An 11703-nucleotide genomic window follows, 5' to 3' on the forward strand; every position below is an offset into this window, starting at 1 on the left:
GGCTGAAATGATAAAAACATTTACTTTTTGATAAAGATGAGACTTAGTTTTCCAAACAATAAGACCTAATACAGACAGCATAAGGCCAACTAAATCTGTCTTCCCCCCTCCGTTTTTTTCCCTGCAGTTTACTCAAAAGTTAAACAAAAATCTCTTATTAATATTACACAAAAATTTCGTTCAAAAGAGAAAATGAAATTTTACATTTGTATGGTGTATTATTAATGTTAAAGCTAATTTTAATAAAGCCTTATAAGCAAGTCTATCTAATTTTAATCAGTTTGACCATAAGGTAAGATTTCCAAAAACCTTTTATAACTTTTACAGTTTTTTTTTTTTTAAAGAGCAGATTGATGCTTCAAGAAAACCCTATTATTCTAGCACTGGCCTTTGCATCAGTGTACTTTTGATATTTATGTTTAATTTATAGAAAAATTGTGAATTAATTTCATCCCTCAAAATTTGCCCTTATAATCTCACATGCCCATGTCTTCCATGATAATTCCTGGGCCTAGAGGGATTGAATAGTTTTAATTTTTGGCCTTGTGTCTCATGAAAGCAGTTCATTTTGATTGTTACCTTCTCCTGGGTCTGAAGATAAGGCTTTGGTGTCAATGTTCAAGATTTACAAGGGGTAAGTGCCTTTTTCAGACCCTGGAGTCAAAACCTTGTAACTTTTCAACACAAGGACTAGGTAATAGGACGTTTATACTGCGCAAAGACCTATCATTCTCTCTAACATGCCACAAATTAAAACACTGTGACTTAGTGTCCAGTAGTAACTGCCCACAGCACTTCAAACCACTGTATTAAAGTGGTGAGGTTATTTCTTGCATGTTTCTAATTGCTAGCAATCTAGTGACAGAACTGTGAACAAAAGCATTAAAAAAGTGATAGCTCCTATGCCAACTTATCAAAGTAAGACAATTAACTTTTCTCTTTATCACTTAAAAACTGGTAAATGCAAATATCAGTTTTAGAAATTCAGCAGGAGGATAATCAATTTTCTCTTAAATACTATACAACAAAACAGGGACCAAGTAAGAGTAAGCACAGAATAATTTCATTTTGGCTTTTTTAAAAGAGTACCATCACAATTTTCAAGAATGGTTTCTAGATATAGTATTGACAACTGATTAGGTAACTTTTGCCACTGGAATCTTCAAACCAATGCAAAACTTGTACTTATTTTGTTTTTGAGTATATACCTGAAGGCCCAATGGTAATAAAAGGCTTGGAATCAAAAGTCACTGAAAAGTCTCACATTTTTTATTACTACTTAATCCGAGTACATGTCACTTAATTTTAATAATGGTAAGCACAACTAAAGTAATTTGAGAGAAATCCCAGTTAATACGATTTTCCTAAGAACAAAGCCAATCTTTCCTGAACATTAAAACTTTGTACCCATACCACAATTTTCTTCTCTTCACCTAAAGGAAAAGTTCTGAAATCAACTTAAATTATTGATTGAATTACATTTCAATGGAAAGAAACATAATTTAAATAATTCTACTCCCACCGACTTTCCCAAATAACAGAATAAATAATATACTATTTCTATTCTGAACATTAAAAATAAGCCTTTTATTTGAATTTTTTGCCAGGAAACCTAAGGCTCTTACAGTTCTCTAAATCATCAGAGGTAAGCAAAACCAAACCAGTTTTAAACAGCTGGTATGCTTGATCATTTTTTTTTCTTTTGGAGGCTTGACAAAGTTACCTTAAGATTTTCGAAAAACAGAGCAAATAATGAACTGTTGGAAATGCATAAGAAACAAAATGAATATTCACAGAACCAAATACATGCCTTAACTTATAAACTAAAAAACATTGACAGTTTTATATGTGTATATGTAAGTAAGGCCCAAAGGAAAACAAACAGCAAGTAAATGAAAATTAAAAGCAAAAGCAAACAGGAAAGTAACCCCAATTTTTTCTCTTACTCAATTTACTATGGAGACTACAGTTGTTACCCAGAGTCTAAAAAACAAAGAAAAAAACAAACAAAAAAACCCCATGATGGATATCCTGTTCCTTATACACAAAGTAGTGTCTTTAAGTCTATCAATACCACTACACATTTTGTACAATTAAGAAATTCACTTTAGACCCACGATCACTAAATGCTTTAGTGCTACTACTTACTATCTATGCAGAATAGCAGACACAGTGTGAAACAAAGCAATGCAGCAGGTATGTAAAATTTAGCTTCATGCTTAACTGTATTAAAAAAGAATTAAAAAACTGTATTAAAAAAGAATTGCCAGCCGGGCACAGTGGCCCATGCCTGTAATTCCAGCACTTTGGGAGGCCGAGACGGGTGGATCACGAAGTCAGGAGATTGAGACCATCCTGGCTAACATGGTGAAACCTCGTCTCTACTAAAAAAATACAAAAAATCAGCCAGGCCTGGTGGCGGGCGCCTGTAGTCCCAGCTACTTGGGAGGCTGAGGCAGGAGAATGGCGTGAACCTGGAAAGGCGGAGCTTGCAGTGAGCCGAGATCGCACCACTGCACTCCAGCCTGGGCGACAGAGCGAGACTCTGTCTCAAAAAAACAAACAAAAAAAAGAATTGCCAAACTGCCAGTGTATTTCTTTATAATATTTCTTAATTCACCTTCATCAAGACTAAGAGCTTTAACTATGAGCAACATTAATTAGCCAGATTTCTTATATTTTCTGTTGGGTTTTAAAGAATATTTTACACAATCCAGTGGTTGCAGCAACCAACAAGCCCCAAGACTGTTCAAACTGAAACAGTTAGGGTGCTTTCCTCTCTCAATCGGCTGGGATTGTTCAACATGCACATGGAAATTCCTATAGAATTCTCCAAACAGATAAAAGCAGATCCCACTGTCTGGTACTCACAAAAGACATTCACTTGCCTGACACACACACAACTGCAAAGAAGCCTCCAAGAGTGTCCAAACTGAAACAGTCAGGATGCTTCCCTCTCTCAGTCAGTCAGCCTTGTTCAATCTGCAAATGGCAGTTCCTTTAAAATTTTCCCAAATTGAGAAGAGCAGATCCTGCTGTTTGGGTCCACAAAGGACACTCTCCTATCTTGATGCAAGTGTCAAATTTCAAAAGCTGTTCTTCCTAGGCAATCAGGAACACGGTTGGGGCTGGCATTTTTAAAAAGTTTATCTAGATTGGCAGGGCCAAATACAGAGACCAAAACCCAACTACAGCCAAAGAAGGGCCAGGCAGCTGCTTAGGAGGGCTTCTGAAACTCTCTTGGCCCATGACAGCTGAGCCATGACAATGCATTCCCAGTCAGGGAACCAAAATCTGTTACCAAAACACCAGGGGTTTGGTCTAGGTCCCGTTGCTCACTGCACAGAAAGCCAGTTCACTGAGTATTGTCAAAGAAGAAGGCTTTAATGAAGTTATGCAGCCAAGGAGATGGGAGATGAGTCTCAAATCCATCTCCCTGACCAACTAAAATTGGGGGTTTATATAGCAGGAAAGGAATGTAACTACACATAGGTAAACAGGAATTAGGGAGGGGTAAGGAAGGAGTTGGTTAACAGGAAGCAGGTGGTTGCTTAGCCAATCATGATGCTTGAGGGGTCTGGCATCTTATTGTCCAGATGTGGTGATCTGGTAAATTTCAGTTTCTTGATACTACATGTGAGGCCTAATGGTTGGTTTCCTAAGAGAGGAACTCAGATAAAACAAATGTAACTTTCTTAAGTTTTAAGAATGAGAGTATTAATGTCTATATTTATTCAAAAGAAACCATAAACATCAGTTCTATGGGACAATTGGGCCAGTTTCAATAACAGTGAGAAAATTATTACAGTGAGAGATCTGACCTAAGCAACTCCATCTTGCCTTTAACCTCTGAGCTGCCCTTGTTCCTTCCTGAGTGTAGGCCAAACAAACTTTGAGAGGAATTTTGTTTATAGTTTAAGACAAAGATGATAATAGCCCTCCCTGAAACAAATCCCTTCCTTGCTTGAAAACCAGATCACCTTTGTAAAACCAACAAATTAGCCACAAGATTAGAAATTATGTCCCAGGAGTCAAAGAGCCAAAGGCCACAAGATCCCCAATTGCTTGTATGGATAACATCATTATTGTAAAACCTAAGATTAGTATTTGAGATTGATATGGTTTGGCTGTGTGTCCTCACCCAAATCTCATCTCTGATTGTAATCCTCATGTGTTGGGGGAGGGACCTAGCAGAAGGTGATTGAATCATGGGGGTAGTTTCTCCCATACTGTTCTTATGATAGTGAGTGAGTTCTCATGAGATCTGATTGTTTTATAAATGCTTGACAGTTTTTCCTTCACATGCTTTCTATCACACCTGCTGCGATATAAGATGCGACTGCTTCTTCTTCTGCCATGATTGTAGGTTTCATGAGGCCTCCCTAGTCATGCAGAGCTGTGAGTCAATCAAACCTCTTTCCTTTTTAAATTACCCAGTCTCAGTTCTTTCTTTATAGCAGTGTGAAAACAAACTAATACGGAGATATTTTCCAGACACTGCATTCTGATGAATGAGCTGGTACCACCCAGATCAATAAACTGGCCCATCCTGTCTTATAGTCCTCCACCCAGGAACTGATTCAGCACAAGCAGACAGCTCTAATCCCAGTGATTCCATCCTCAACCCAAGCAATCAGCATTCCCCATTCCCTAGCCCCCTGCCTGCCAAACTCTCCTTGAAAAACCCTAGCCTCTGAATTTTCAGGGAAACTAATTTGAGTAATAATAAAATTCTGATTTCCTGTTTAGCTGGCTCTAAGAGTATTAAACTTTTTCTTTAATGTAATCCCCCCGTCTTGATAAATTGGCTCTATCTGGGCATCAGGCAAGATGAACCTGTTGGGCAGTTGCAAAAAGGGGTGCAGAACTTCCATGCCCTGTCCAGATGTGCCACATATTTAGCAAACAGAACCTTCTTGAATATCCACATTTTTGGCAACTGGAAGCTCTTTGAACTCTATGCTTTGGGTTTTTTGGAGGCTTCATTACATAGGCATAATTGATTAAGCTATTGGCCCTTAGTGATCAACTTAAACTTCAGCCTCAGTTGAGGCGGAAAGTTCCAGCCCTCTAAACACAAATTTGGTTCCCCTGGTAACCAGCCCCCCATCCTGAGGCTCTCCAGGAACTCCCAGCCATCAGCCATCTCATTAGCTTACAAAAGGACACTTATCACTTCAGAGATTCAAGGATTTTAAGAGCCGTTTGCCAGGAAATGGACTAAAACCAAAATATATATTTCTTATTCTATCACAATATCACAAAATTGTGCATTCAAAGGGCTTAGCACAGTGCTAAATAGTAAGTCTAGAAAAAATATTAGTTAATAGTACCTTCACAATTATTTCTCTCAATTCAGAAGCCACAGGGCTTGTATTCTAAATGCTTTATAATTATTTACTGAGAACTTGTACCCGTAGAGATGTCTTAAGAAATCATGAATCAGTTTTATGAATTAATCTTAAAGTGAATTTAATGAACACTTAGTGACCATTTCTAGGACATCAGGCACTCTGCTCATCCTGAGAGTAGAGGCAACAAATCATGATGAATCCTGTTCTCATGGATTCTTTCAATATCTCAAAGGAGACATTTAAAGAAACATGATTATAAATTGTAGGTGCAAAAATATAGGGTTGCAGTAGGTACGGGGGAGCACCAGTTAGTTCTGACTGCAGTTCCCAGGGCAAGATCACACACATGGTGAAGACGCAGACCCTTCCTTCTCTCCCTTCTCTGGTGTATCATTCATTCCCACCACATTTGCCTTGTAAACATTTCTTGTCGCTCTACGCCACTTCAGTGTCCTAGTTCAGCTGCTCATCAACCCTGGCCTGGACTAGTGCAGTGGTCCCTGTGTAATCTCCAGGTGTGTCCAATCCATTGTCAAGAATAAAACATTGGTCTGAATTAGTAAGGAGAGGCTTTATTCAAAAAGATTATTGGAAGATGGGGGAGTAGGGAGAATGGAAGGAAGGAATTATTGCATTAGGGAAGTGATTGGATCATGGTGGGATGGTTTCCCTCATACTTTTCTCGTGATAGTTATAATAGAGAGAATGCTGTGACCATGAGATCTGCAAGCATCAAAAGGATCTCTCTTGCAGGGGGAGGAATAAATAAGGAAAGAGAATCAGGTGCAGGAAAATGAGATGAAAGAGAATGGCCTGAGTGGACAGTAGACCAGAGTGTATTCCGATGCCAGCCAGTTTTTGGTGGTGGGGGGAGGTTGCTAAGGAGGGTTGTGTGCTGGTTGAAGCTGAGGGTGGGCCAAAGTCAGGGAGTCGGTGGGGAGGAGAGAATCTTCACCAAATATTAAACGAGGTTTGACTAACAAGCATTTTGTTCTGATTTGTCACTGGGGAAAAAAGTTTACCTAATTATTTCTGAGGCAAAAAATGGGAATTTGAAGGGTCTGTGTCTGGCTTTGTCATAGGTAAATTAGAGTGATGGTGGAGACACCTGTCAGTCTTATTTAAATTATCTGGGGACTTGTTTCTTTGTAGTAAGCTGTCTCCAGAAAAGAAAAGGGATTCCTGCATCCCTAAACCGTTACCATTTTCAAGGAACGTAGGGCTCAGACAAGTTCAATCTTGTTACCATCTTCTACTCAGCTACAAGAACTTTCTTTCTGAATGCAGGTATGGTCAAGTGAGTCTCTGTTTAACATAGTTCCATGGCTCTCACCACAGGATAAAGTTCTTCTTAATGGCCCTTGCATACCTCTCCTGCCATATCTCCAGCCTTGCACTCGAGCAACCCCAAACTGCTCTCCAAGCAGTTTTCATGAGGTTTTCAGCCTCTACGCCTTTGCCCAAGCTGTCCCTTATGCCTGCAATGCCATCCCCCCTTTTACCTGATGAAACCTACACTCTTAGTGGTCCTCAATGTCTCAGATAAGGCAACATCTTCAGGAGCTGGATACTTTCTTTGGGTTCCTGCAGCATTCTGAACTTACAGCTCTTGTTACACATAGTACATTGTAATAATTGTTTTTCTTGTGTCATTAGCATCAGGAACTATATTATAAACCTCAACAGTTAACATTTATTTAGCGTGTGTCTGGTTTTTCACCAAGTACTACAAACCCACTTTATAATCTCCATTTTTCAGACCAGAAAACTGAGACTAGAAAAATAAGCAACTTGCCAATTGTCATGCAGAGATGCTGAATTGCATAGAATGGACATGCTAATGTGAAGATTAATTTAGAATTGCATCTCCCAAGTTCTCTAGTGGTGCCTAGCACCCTAGTGGTGACAGAATATTGGAGCTTGGAGGGATTGTGGTGTATATATCCAGTTCATTGCCACCGGTGTACAGATATTTAACCTTTGGGAGGCGGAAGACACAGAACTTAATGTGCTCTAACAATACTGCCTATTCTAGTTCCTGTTGATGTTTAGGATGGCAAGTATATACTTTGTCAGTAGTGTAATACTCAAGTTAACTTATGTATACAGTAAATACAGCCCTAGAAAGCTGATATCTTTATTCACAGTTCTGAGAAGCATCCAGCAGCTGTTTAGCTTTCACTCCCAGAGAAAGCTTTCTGGTGTCCAGAGACTTCTCCTTTGCCTCATTCCCCGACCCTCTGATAGTGGCAAAATGTGGGTTCGGTGTCCTTATTATGGCAGATAAAGACCTACTGAGAAATCCAGTGGTCATGACTTGTTATTTCATTCATTCACTCAAGCAATTATTTATTTATTCATTAGATAACCTAACCAATATTAAATTTATTTTTTAATTTTATTTTTTAAATTTAATGTAATTTAATTTTTTTAAGAGATGGAGTCTCCCTTTGTCACCCAGGCTGGAGTGCAGTGTCATGAACACAGCTTACTGCAGCCTTGACCTCCCAGGCTCAAGCCATCATCCTGCCTCAATCCCGCAAGTAGCTGGGGCTACAGGACTATGCCACCACGCCCAGCTAATTTTTAGATTTTTTGTAGAGATGGGGTTTTGCCATATCGTCCAGGCTGGTCTTAAACTCCTGAGCTCAGACAATCCACTCACCTCGGCCTCCCAAAGTGCTGGGATTATAGGCGTGGGCCACTGTGCCCAGCCTGACCCATATTTATTAAGCACTTAACTTGTGCTGGGTACTATCCTAGGCTCTGGGGATAAAAAGAAAAATAGGACACGATTCCTATCTTCAAGGAATTTACAAGCTTCTAGGAGAATCAGTCTGGTAAACCAAAAAGCAGTATAAAGATATCAGTATTAAGTTAGAAATACTGTTGGGTAAAGAAGAAGGAAAAAAGAAGCTGTGATTCATCAAAGTATTATTTATGGTAATTACGGTATTATGGCAAGACCATGGGCTTCCTGCCTATTCTAGGATTCATGGCACTCAATAACTATAAAAATTAGAGGCAAATTACCAATTAGATTCCATTGAGAGACAGCATGATTCCATCAAAATGCTGTTATGATTTTACGGATTTAAGTGTGTGTATATAGATAGCACATATGGCAAAAAAAAAAAGGGTACATTTTGATTAACAAAACATAGGCAGAGAACACGGGTGCTGATTGCTGAGTCTGAAAAATAGTACATGTTAGAGCATCAGGAATGAAATTGTCTGCCATGCTCTCTTGTTAAAACGTGATCATAGACATCATAGGGCTTTGTTCTGCTTCTCCATCTCTTGCAGGTGGTTGACAAGATAAACTCTGAAAGATCTTCTTCGGAGATATTGTTTCTCGTTTTTGTTTTCTTTCCATTCCTGTCATTCCACACTCTTGTCAGGGTTCTGTGGGCCTGGTGCCACCTGCCTCATGTCCAAGGGCACACAAAAAGACTGTCGTTTTTGGTAGAGGGCCGCTGGGGGAATAACAACTTACAAAGGAAATACTTGTGAAAGGGAAGTATGTACAAGTCCAGGGTCCAGGAAATATTTCTTTTTCCTCATGTACTTCTTGTTCGAATGAGAACAAACTATGGTAACTTATTCCGACTGCAGTGTTGTTGGCAAGATGTCCTCCTCTTCTTTGCTGAGCTAGTAAGTCATTGCGGACTCCTCTGAAGACTTGGCCCAGAGCCCTATACCACTTATTGAAGCCACTTCCTCTTCTCGCCAAGTAAGGACAGTAGTAATTTTCTTCCCCAGGGACACAAGTTTATGCTTGTGAAATTCAGAACTATAAATGGTCCAAATTTGGGAAAATGAAAAAATGATAATGTAGTATAATATATAAAATACTATGATACTAACATTGAGGGTTACTTTTTTACCTTTCATTTTTTTTGAACATAAACTCAAGACTTTATTGTCTTCATAATAAAAGAAAAGATGACACTTAGAATTGAATCACTTGGCCCTTTCTCTTCTTATCTCCTCCCAGTTCAAAATGCATCTCTTAATAGCCTTAGACCTGCAGTTGGGCTCAATGCACTCAAACCTTAGCACAATCTTCTTTGTAGTTTCAGCCTTTTTCTGGATAATTGGCTTAGTCTGCCCACCATAGCCACTCTGCTTCCTGTCATAATGCTGCTTTCCCTGGGCATACAGAGAATCCTTGTTCTTCTTGTACTATGTCACTTTGTGGGGTTGGTGCTTGCCACACTTCTTACAGAAAGTCCAATGGGTTTTAGGAATGTTCACCATGTTTGCGTGAGTGCTATCGGCATGGAAAGAAAGAGGCTGGGCCGGAAACAGAAGTATATAGCACTTTTTTACTTTTCTTTTGACAAGGGCACCACGGTGGAGAGTGGATTGTGTCTTAAAGCAAGATGGCCTTGTAATTGATGGCTTTTGTACTTACTAGCCAAGTGTACTTAGGTTAATTTCTTAATGTCATTTGTCTCCTATATAACACCATTTACAGCAGTAGGATTAAATGTGAGTAGAGGACAAGGATACTGCTAAACACTAGCAGATGCCAGGAGCATACTCTGCCCCTCACATTTTGACAATCAGAAATATTTTCAGACACTGCTTGGGTGCTGAAATCCTCCCTGGCTGAGAACCATGGTCATAGAGAAAGACACCTTGGACTTGGAGAATGGAAAGTGGGCTCTGCTAGTTATAACCCTTACTTAAATTTTGCGTTTCTCATTTTTAAAATGTAGGGGTTAAGCAAGATGATCTTTAAGATGATTTCTACTTCTAACAAGCCGTGATTATGTGGAAGAAGAAAATAAATGTACCAGAGATTGAGGAAGGCATGGGGTTGAAGACCAGGGAAACTGGCTAAGATAGGGAGTGCTCAGGTAGGTTGTGTATTTCTGAGCAGACAAAGTTGATAATCCATACCACTAAATAGACAGGATTGCCCGCTGAAGCTAACCAGCTAGGGAACAAAGGGTTGGAAATCCAGACAAGGAATTGGCACTTCTACAGATGGCAGTGATGGTGGTCATGATGATGATGATGATGGTGATGGTGACAGTTATGGTAAGGACAAAGCAACTAGTATTTATTTAGCACTAACTATGGACCAGGTTCTCAGTCTAGGCGGTAGGGAACAAAAGGTCAGCATGTAGGCTGAGGTGACGTGTAATGGTAGAAGTTACAGAGGAAAGCTACAAAAGTCAGGCTGCCCTCAGATCCAAGCCAAGGGAAAGCAAGAAACTTGGGACTTGGGCCTATGTTTCATGGAAGGAAATGAGACAAGACCAGTAGAGAATGCATCTTTGCTGATGAATGTATTAATGCTTCGTTATTAAAATCCAAGTGGAGTCATTTTTAATAGAAATAGAAGAAAGGGAACAGTGAGAGGAGGGGAATCCTAAAGGCGCTAAGAAGCAGCAGAGGTGGTCAAACAACAAATCAATTTCATTAGCAGAAATATTTCCAGGTTGTAACTCTCATTCTTTCTCTCTTAGGTACATTTTATTGTTAATTACATTGTATTTTATTTATTTTTATATTGAAACTGAATGAGTCAGGGCAGTTTATTTTGTTTTGGATTTTAGGATTTACCTATAGTTATTTGCCAGAGATTTAATATCCTAGTGGATATGTGCACACATTTTATGTGGTCCTTTTTAAAGCCAGTCCAATTTCTTTTCAGTGTTTGGTACTGAATGAATGAATCCAATTCTTAACTTCTTGCTTCATCAGACCTGGTTTGCTTGGCTTTTATTATTTATTTATTTATTTATTTATTTATTTATTTATTTATTTTTTGAGACAGAGTCTTGTTCTGTTGCCCAGGCTGGAGTGGAGTGGCACGATCTGGGCTCACTGCAACCTCTGTCTCCTGGGTTCAAGCATTTCTCCCTGCCACAGCCTCCTGAGTAGCTGGGATTACAGGCACACACTACCATGCCTGGATAATTTTTGTACTTGTTTTATTAGAGATGGGGTTTCACCATATTGGTCAGGCTGGTCTCAAACTCCTAACCTCAGGTGACCCACCCATTTGCTTGACTTTTAGGAAGATCAGTCTGTTAGGCTGGAGTTGCGATGAGTTACCAAGAAGGAACTTTGGGACTCCAAATCCTTGGTGCATTACAACATGTGCTTTGGATAGTGACCTGTCTGCACATCCCAAGAAATCTTTCAGCAATGTCCACCTGAGGTGAAAACGTTTTCCCCCATGAGCAATGCTTAGCATCCCATTTTTAAGTTCATTTTTCACTGAAGTCTATGTTAGTCATCTGTTGCTGCACAATAAATTATCCTCAAACTTAGTGGCTTAAAACAAGAACCATATTTTTCACAGTTTCTGTGAGTCAGAAATTTGGGAACA

At 39.4% G+C, this 11703-nt stretch overlaps 1 pseudogene; it reads right to left on the bottom strand.

The window, feature by feature from the left end:
* Nucleotides 1–9306: 9306 nt before the first annotated feature.
* Nucleotides 9307–9614, bottom strand: LOC100579383 (annotated as a pseudogene).
* Between the last annotated feature and the right edge of the window lie 2089 nt (nt 9615–11703).

The sequence above is a fragment of the Nomascus leucogenys genome, chromosome 16 (assembly GCF_006542625.1).
Source record: "Nomascus leucogenys isolate Asia chromosome 16, Asia_NLE_v1, whole genome shotgun sequence".
In the NCBI taxonomy this organism is placed as follows: domain Eukaryota; kingdom Metazoa; phylum Chordata; class Mammalia; order Primates; family Hylobatidae; genus Nomascus; species Nomascus leucogenys.